Here is a 9,228-nt window from a genome sequence, read left to right as displayed (position 1 = left end):
CCCCGCTCCTCCATTTTTGACGGCCTCTGTGGCTGACCCATCAGTATACACCCGTATCCATGCTTCTTGGGGGTACCTTTCTTCAAGCATGGCAAGAGTCAGGGCTTTTTTCGTCACATTGCCCTGCTCGTCCTTTGTTGTGAGGTAGGGGACACTGGTCTGTATGTCCAGGTTTCCTTGTCTGTCTTCCCATGGTGGGGCGTCAAGGGAGAAAGATGGTGGCTCCAGTAGCTCTGGCATCTCTGTCTGATGTTTCTTCTGCAAAGCCCTTGCCTCAAGAGCGAAGCTTGATATTTTCAGTCTGCCTAAGGACATCTTCTTGAGTCTGTCACTCATTGGAAGGTCATGAGTGCACTGGTACTTGGTAGCTTGTACCATTGTTTTGCAGTCTCGCCTTTTGCTCAGTGGAGGAATGCCAGTCACCTGTTCCATCTTCTGTATGGGTGTTGATTTCATTGCGCCCGTGATGATTCTCAGCGCTTGGTTCTGTACTTTGTCTAGGGCCTGCTGGTGTGTCTTGGCTGCTGTTGCCCAAGAGCTTGATCCGTACTCGAGGTGCGGTCGTACAGTCCCCTGGTAGACTGATTTCAAGATCTTCTCGTTTGCACCCCAGTGTGATCCTGCCAGCTTCCGCATGATGTTTAGTTTTCTCCTGGCCTTTCCCTCTGCATTCATGATGTGTTGTTTCCAGGTCATGCGCTTGTCATAGGTGACCCCCAGGTATGTTTGCTGGTCTTCAAATTTTAGGGGTGTGTCACCCAAGGTCAGTTTGCCAGGTGTCGCTTTGGCAGAGAGTGTGAAGAGAGTGGCAGTGGTCTTCTCCCTGTTGATGGTCACACACCAGTCTTCCGCCCACGCTGCAACCTTTTCTAGGGCAAGTTGCATCCTGTATGTTGCTGTGGTTGCATACTCTTCCGAGCACCAGAGAACAAGGTCATCAGCATACAGTGCCGCTTGGACTCCCTTGGACAACTCTGGTACCGGGTCGTTAATGAAGAGTATGAATAGCGTGGGGGAGAGTACTCCTCCCTGTGGAACTCCTTGGCGTAGTAGCACCTTTCGGCCACAGTGACCGTCCACCAGCACTCTGGCCTTTCGGTTGTGCAGGTACGACTTGGTCCACTGGTACATGTTGCCTTTGACGCCGGAACGTAGGAGCTTCACAAGGAGTCCATCTTTCCAGACCTTGTCGAAGGCCTTCTGCAGGTCAATGAAAGTGGCCAGGGTGACCTTCTGGGCCTGGTAAGCATCCTCTATGACCTGGCTAAGGTGTGTTGTCTGGTCCTCCGTACTTCTGTGCTGTCGGAAGCCGGCTTGTTCTGGGACGATGATGCTTTCTGATTCCAGGTACAGCTGCAGGCGCTGGTTGACAATGCGCTCCATGGTTTTGCATACACAGCTTGTCAGGCTGATGGGTCGGTAGCTCAGGGCTTTGGTCTTGTTTTTCCCTTTCTTTAAAATTGGGATCATCCTGGCTTCCTTCCAGTACTGAGGTACCAGTCCCTGTCTCCAGCTGAGGTTGAAGATGCCCAGTAGTTTCTGGATGGCCGAGTTGCCTATGTGTTGCAACATCTCATTCGTAATGTTGTCTGGACCTGGAGACTTCTTCTTTTTATATTTAGTCAAGTTTTGACTAAATATTTTAACATCGAGGGGGAATCGAAACGAGGGTCGTGGTGTATGTGCGTGCGTGTGTGTGTGCGTGCGTGTGTGTGTGTGTGTGTGTGTGTGTGTGTAGAGCGATTCAGACTAAACTACTGGACCGATCTTTATGAAATTTGACATGAGAGTTCCTGGGTATGAAATCCCCGAACGTTTTTTTAATTTTTTTGATAAATGTCTTTGATGACGTCATATCCGGCTTTTCGTGAAAGTTGAGGCGGCACTGTCACGCCCTCATTTTTCAACCAAATTGGTTGAAATTTTGGTCAAGTAATCTTCGACGAAGCCCGGGGTTCGGTATTGCATTTCAGCTTGGTGGCTTAAAAATTAATTAATGACTTTGGTCATTAAAAATCGGAAAATTGTAAAAAAAAATAAAAATTTATAAAACGATCCAAATTTACGTTTATCTTATTCTCCATCATTTGCTGATTCCAAAAACATATAAATATGTTATATTCGGATTAAAAACAAGCTCTGAAAATTAAATATATAAAAATTATTATCAAAATTAAATTGTCCAAATCAATTTAAAAACACTTTCATCTTATTCCTTGTCGGTTCCTGATTCCAAAAACATATAGATATGATATGTTTGGATTAAAAACACGCTCAGAAAGTTAAAACAAAGAGAGGTACAGAAAAGCGTGCTATCCTTCTTAGCGCAACCCCGCTCTTCTTGTCAATTTCACTGCCTTTGCCATGAGCGGTGGCCTGACGATGCTACGAGTAAAATGGCATTGCGTTCAGTTTCATTCTGTGAGTTCGACAGCTACTTGACTAAATATTGTATTTTCGCCTTACGCGACTTGTTGAGCTTCTTGATGGCATTCTTCAGTTCGGCCATGGTGATGTTTTGTTGCATATTTACATAAAAACTTATCTGTTAATCCAAACAATGATATACTTACTGTGATGTTCTTAACTACACTTTAACATGGAATGTATGTATGTATGTATGTATGTATGTATGTATGTATGTATGTATGTATGTATGTATGTATGTATGTATGTATGTATGTATGTATGTAGGTATGTATGTAGGTATGTATGCATGTGTGTTGGTGTGTCGGTGTGTCATGTGTGCAAGTAAAAAGGGTATTGTAGTTGTACATATATTACTTTAGATATTTTTTTGTTATCATGGGTTTTATGAATTTTCTTCTCTTATTCTTTTATAATTATTAATTAATGACCTATATGTGCTGATGACCAATTTAATTTCCTTTGTTGGATCAATAAAATGTTATGAGTTATGAGTTATGAGTTATCCTGTACGTTTCTTTCTGTTCTTTCTCTAATTTCTGTTCTGACTTCCTTTTGTAGAGGCAGGGGTATGGTGGTGTCGCTTTCTCCCCGATATGCTTGGGCGAAAGCATTGGCAGCGGCTTTTCCAGTGAGTGTTCTTCCTTCCTCCTCCAGGGAGATCTTCTGTCCCTTGTTGCCCTCTTCATTCAGTGCTCTTGTAAGTTTCCAGAGCTTTGTTGTGTCTTTTTCCATATTCAGCCCTGCCGTCTTTTCTCTCCAGCCTCTTCTCTTGCACTCTAGCTTTGTCTTCAGATGTTTTGCTTTGCTTTCTTGGAGTTTGATGTTGTTCTCCTGGCTAGGGTTCGTCTCTGCCTCTTCTCTCATTCTTGTGAGTGCATCGTGCGTCTTCGGCAGCTCATCGGACCAGTATGGGATGTAGTCCTTCCTCACTCCACGTGGGATGCTGTCCTTGGCTGCCTGGATTCTTTATTGCAAGATACATAGGACTGTGGCTGTGGAAGCAGTAGACTTACTGCGGACCATCTGAGATGTGACCAGGCTTTTTGCATGGAATAACAACCCCCCTCCACTTGGGCACTATGTCAGCTTTTAAGACTTCCTCCTTTTTAAGACTTTCCTTTTCAGATGTTCTGTTCATAACCTCTGTAAATGTAACTAGCATTGAACTCCCTTATCACGTTGTTGATGTTTCTCCCCTCTGTTTCCATGGCTCTGGTCAGCTCATTTGTTCGTATGTTGAACAGTCCCCACTTTGCCTTTTTGTAGTTCCATCTCGGGTGTTGTGGATGCTCAGATGCTGAGTCTCTACTGATGGTAAGGAGAACTGGGCGATGGTCGCTTCCACCCTGCTGTTCATCCACTTTTCTTGAGATGTTTTTGTGGATGTCATCCGTGCACAATGCCAGGTCTGGTGTTGTTGTTGAGTGCCAGCGGCGCGAGTAGAAGGTAGATGGATCTGTGGGGTCGTTGACAAGGATCAGGTGGTTGTCGTCCTGCCAAGATTCAATGTCTTCTCCTCGCCTGTCTAGTGTTTTATATCCCCAACTCTGGGACTGGCTGTTAAAGTCTCCAGCGATGAGGAAGCCGCTGTCAGGGACCTGGATTGTGTCAAGCGACAGCATCTTGTCGTTGGGGCAGTAGTAGTTGACGATGTTCATCTTGCTGTCATTGGTCGTTATCGTGACTTCTATGTACTCTGCTTCTTCCATGTATCTGTTGGTCTCAAAGTGAAAGTGGATGTTTTCCGGAAATTGCAAATTAAACAAGAATACAGAAAAGCGCGCTTTCCTGCCTAGCACAATACGCTACCGCGCTAATCTGGCGTGTCAATATCACTACGTTTTGCACGTGGAAGGTGAGCGATTTCCTTCACGCGGGGATTGACGAAGCTGTACTGTTTGTGATGATGGTCTAAAAATAGCCCAAGGCCTGGAGAACTGTTGCTAAACATAGCAATAAAGAATTTTACAAGCAACAGATGTGCTGATTTGTGTGCGAGAAAAGAATGGTTTGACACATATGTTTAAGTATCTTACCCATTTACTCTTGATTGGAAAAATGTGTATAAGTAAATTTAGATATGGGACACCCCTTGAAATATTATTTATTTTTCAAAGGGACTTAACCCTCAGGGGCCTGGTATAAAACAAGTGTAAGTTTAAATTGAGTGTTTGAAATAATAAAATTTAGAGACTGTTATTTACGGGATAGAAATGTATGATATACTCCAGGTTTACTACATGTAAAAAAAAAAAAAAAATAGCAATAAAGAATTAATTATTTCTCGTAATTGGTAAGGACTTCAAACCTAAAACTTTGCAGGAAGCTTAATTTATACATCCCCGCAACGATGAGAAAAGCCCTGGAAGTAATTAAACTAATTAAATAGGACTATGTCAGCTTTTAAGACTTCCTCCTTTTTAAGACTTTCCTTTTCAGATGTTCTGTTCATAACCTCTGTAAATGTAACTCCATTTTAAGACTCCCTTCTATTTAAGACCTGACTTTCTCAGATTTGTGGAGGTCTTAAAAGGGGGGTGGGGGGTGGGGGGGGGGTGTCCACTGTATCACACAGAAAGACCACTCAATCAGTATCAGTAGTACCTGCCTGCACGTTTTTAATGATCCGAAAATTCTGTTGGTACTGAACACAAACAAAGTTTGTTAAAACAAATGTAAGCCTACTACATCCATTACTGTTCGGTATTTACTTCTCAAAACTACGTTGCAAGTCTACAGTGGTTAAAAAAAGGCAAACAAATACATAAATACATAAAAAAAAACACTTCACAACACACAAGTAAATTCATTTAACTTGTTGTCGCAGGTGACATTTATGAAGTTGTTTCAACGAAGAAATTCCAACTCTGTTCAGAAACCAACCAGGGTGTAGATTATTGGTATTTGTCTAGGTGAAATGATGTTCTTATATATCACACACAAAAAGCTTGGCAGATCTGCCGTGGTGCAACTGGTCGTTTACACGAGAAGGATACATCCTGTAAACCACAGTAAGATCATTCGCCTACTGTTTTACATGTAGTAAGTAGATAGAACCTGTAAACTGCAGTAAGAGCGTACACTTAGTTTTAATAAGTAGATAGAACCTGTACAGTTAAATCGTACACTTACGGTTTTAGTAAGTACTATGCCCAGGGGGGGGGGAGTCCAAGAAGACTTACACATATTTCGTAGTTTAGTGTGGAGTATTTCAAAATCATGGAACAAAGGAAATACAATTATTTGGTGCAGGGAAAGTGGCAAAGTGAGATGTATTCCTCCTGAGGAATGTGGGAGATCACACGATCGAGGTGTCCCAATTAGAATAGAACATTTTTGGCTGTGGAAGCAGTAGACTTACTGCTGACCATCTGAGATGTGACCAGGCTTTTTGCATGGAATAACAACCCCCCTCCACTTGGGCACTTGGTTTAAACAGTGTTTATTCAACAATTCATATGTATTTGAACATGATACATGTTACGGATCAGCAACAAGCTCAAGCTTATGGTGGTGACCCTAACGGGAGAATTTAACATTATGGATTACGATAAGTTGCGACGAGACTTCGACAAGTATTTTTGTAAACCAAAACAAACAAGAAACAAACAAAATGTGCAAACATACATATTAATATATATAAATATTTGACAAAAAGCAAAGGCATAATGGACACACGACAATAGAATATACAAGTCGCGTAAGGCGAAAATACAATATTTAGTCAAGTAGCTGTCGAACTCACAGAATGAAACTGAACGCAACGCAACGCAGCAAGACCGTATACTCGTAGCATCGTCACTCCACCGCCCGTGGCAAAGGCAGTGCACGTGGAATTGACAAGAAGAGCGGGGTATTCGTTGCGCTGAGAAGGATAGCACGCTTTTCTGTACCTCTCTTTGTTTTAACTTTCTGAGCGTGTTTTTAATCCAAACATATCATATCTATATATTTTTGGAATCAGGAACCAACAAGGAATAAGATGAAAGTGTTTTTAAATTGATTTCGAAAAAAAAAATGTGATAATAATTTTTATATATTTAATTTTCAGAGCTTGTTTTTAATCCGAATATAACATATTTATATGTTTTTGGAATCAGCAAATGATGGAGAATAAGATGAACGTAAATTTGGATCGTTTTATAAATTTTTATTTTTTTTTACAATTTTCAGATTTTTAATGACCAAAGTCATTAATTAATTTTTAAGCCACCAAGCTGAAATGCAATACCGAACCCCGGGCTTCGTCGAAGAGTACTTGACCAAAATTTCAACCAATTTGGTTGAAAAATGAGGGCGTGACAGTGCCGCCTCAACTTTCACGAAAAGCCGGATATGACGTCATCAAAGACATTTATCCAAAAAATGAAAAAAACGTTCGGGGATTTCATACCCAGGAACTCTCATGTCAAATTTCATAAAGATCGGTCCAGTAGTTTAGTCTGAATCGCTCTACACACACACACACACACACGCACGCACACACATACGCACATACACCACGACCCTCGTTTCGATTCCCCCTCGATGTTAAAATATTTAGTCAAAACTTGACTAAATATAATAAAAGGGAAAGAGGGAGAGGAAAGGAGAGAGAGAGAGAGAGAGTAAGCGAGAGAGAGAGAGAGAGCGAGAGAGAGAGAGAGAGAGAGAGAGAGAGAGAGAGAGAGAGAGAGAGAGAGAGAGAGAGAGAGAGGAGAGAGAGTACATAAGTATACATCACAATTGCATATACCAATAAAAATCGCTATAACTTCTTAATTAAATTTAGACTTAAATTATCTATAATGAATGGGGCATACTGCACTCAAATTCGTTTTGCCCCAAGTCGGCCAGTTGAAATAATATATTCCTGGAATTTATCAAAAACAAATTCATTTAATTCTTTTGACAAACTTGCATCACCAAATAAGAGTGTTGATATCGTAATTTGATCAGTGGGGAGAGTACTTATTGTTCTGGTTCTGTCTCTATCGTATTAAGGGCAATCTGAAAGAAAGTGTTTTACGTCTTCTGATGCGTGGCCACAGGCACACGCTGGATTATTGCTCAAATGCCTATCGACTAGGTGCTGGTTTAAATCGGTCATGCCTAACCTTAATTTACTGTGAATCACTTGGACCTGTCGTTCTCCAATATAAAAATACGGTGGCACAACTGGATCGTTAGCACTTAAATATCTATTAAATTGGCTAATGGATTCGATAAGTTTGATTTCATCAGGCAAGGCATTCCATAGATGTGTTGTTGATGGGAAAAACGATGATTTATACAATTCTGTTTTATACGATGGAATCTTGCGTTCTAATGGGCGTCTCCTGTGATACGGGTTTTCTGCAGATACGAGAGGTGGGAGTTCAGCACTTAAATAAGGGGGAACTTTGTTATGAATAATTTTATGAAATAATATTAATTTATGGCGTTTGCGTCGCTCAGAGAGTGTAGTAAATCTCGATTATTGATAAAATTTTCGGTGACTTGTTCCTCGAACTGTTCCAATAATAATTTGTATTGCCTCTAAGTGAAGACCTTCTAATTCATCTGCCAATCCGGTAGTGCAATTATCCCATACAACGTCTGCGTAATCAATACTTGGCTATATGAATGATTTATACATGTTCTCCGGGGATTTTCTGCTCAATCTATATTTTTGTAATACATGTCACAATTCAAAAACAAACCACAAAAAAGTGATACAGGACATTAAACATATTAAAACTAGGATGCATAAGGTGAACACCAAAATCTAAGGGGCATGAAGAGACAATATTGTACAACACGATTATGTGGAGAAAAATGATGGTGGGATGATGCTAAAAGTTTCAACAATTTCTTAAATTGACGTCCCACTTAAATGTTTTTCTTTCCCATTTCATTTGCATTACATTATTATCCCAAAACTCATGCTTCCTGCACGTGGTAAGCTAGCAGCAACAGAGGCGTCGCGCTACCCAGGTGTGTGCGTGTTTAGGTGTAATCAGCCACCCGCACTTCTAGCAGAATAACCGAGGTCATTTACGTGCCACAGGCACAGGGGTGGGACATGGATACCGTCTCCGAGTCGGCACATAAAGTTGACCCGTGTCCGTACCGGCCTGGATTCGAACACGTGTTCCGAGGATCACAAGACCAGTGCTGGAACTACTAAGTTGCCTGCAGGCCCGATTTACACACACATACATATAATTATTTCACTTTCCCACATCCCAGCCGTTTATCTACAATCTTTTACCTGGAACAACAAGGGGAGGGATTGAGACTAATTCACACGTACACAAACATGATTGAACATAGGTCAGTAATGATAAACAGTAAACACGGTATGCAGGTATGTAATACGTACACATTGTCGTAAGGGTTGACTTCCCAAATAAAATACTCAGGTTTGAATAAGACAGACTGCTCTGATTTGTTTGATTTTTTTTTTGTGAACGAGAAAAAGAAGAACTGTTTTGTTTCCCAACAGGCGAGAAGATGAATTGATTTCCCCTGTCGAACCAGAAGATGACAAATTGTATTGTATTCTGACAGACAACAAGAATAATAAGAGTTGTTTTGTTTTCTAAGAAACATGTAAGTAACTATCCATCCATCGTGAGGGAAAAACACAAACTTTTCAATCCTTCTAAAAAAAAAGAGGCACACAATTTGATAACAGATATAGGGGCACTGATCCCCCCCCCCCCCCCCCCCCCCCCCCCCTTGCAGTAATGTGTCAAAGGAGAAACTTAGATCTGATTTTCACGGGAAAAAATTTTGAGCCGCGATCCAATATCTGTTCCATACCAGTCACCAGCC

The sequence above is a fragment of the Littorina saxatilis genome, linkage group LG9 (assembly GCF_037325665.1).
Source record: "Littorina saxatilis isolate snail1 linkage group LG9, US_GU_Lsax_2.0, whole genome shotgun sequence".
Lineage (NCBI taxonomy): Eukaryota > Metazoa > Mollusca > Gastropoda > Littorinimorpha > Littorinidae > Littorina > Littorina saxatilis.
Note: the sequence above shows the minus strand (reverse complement) of the source record.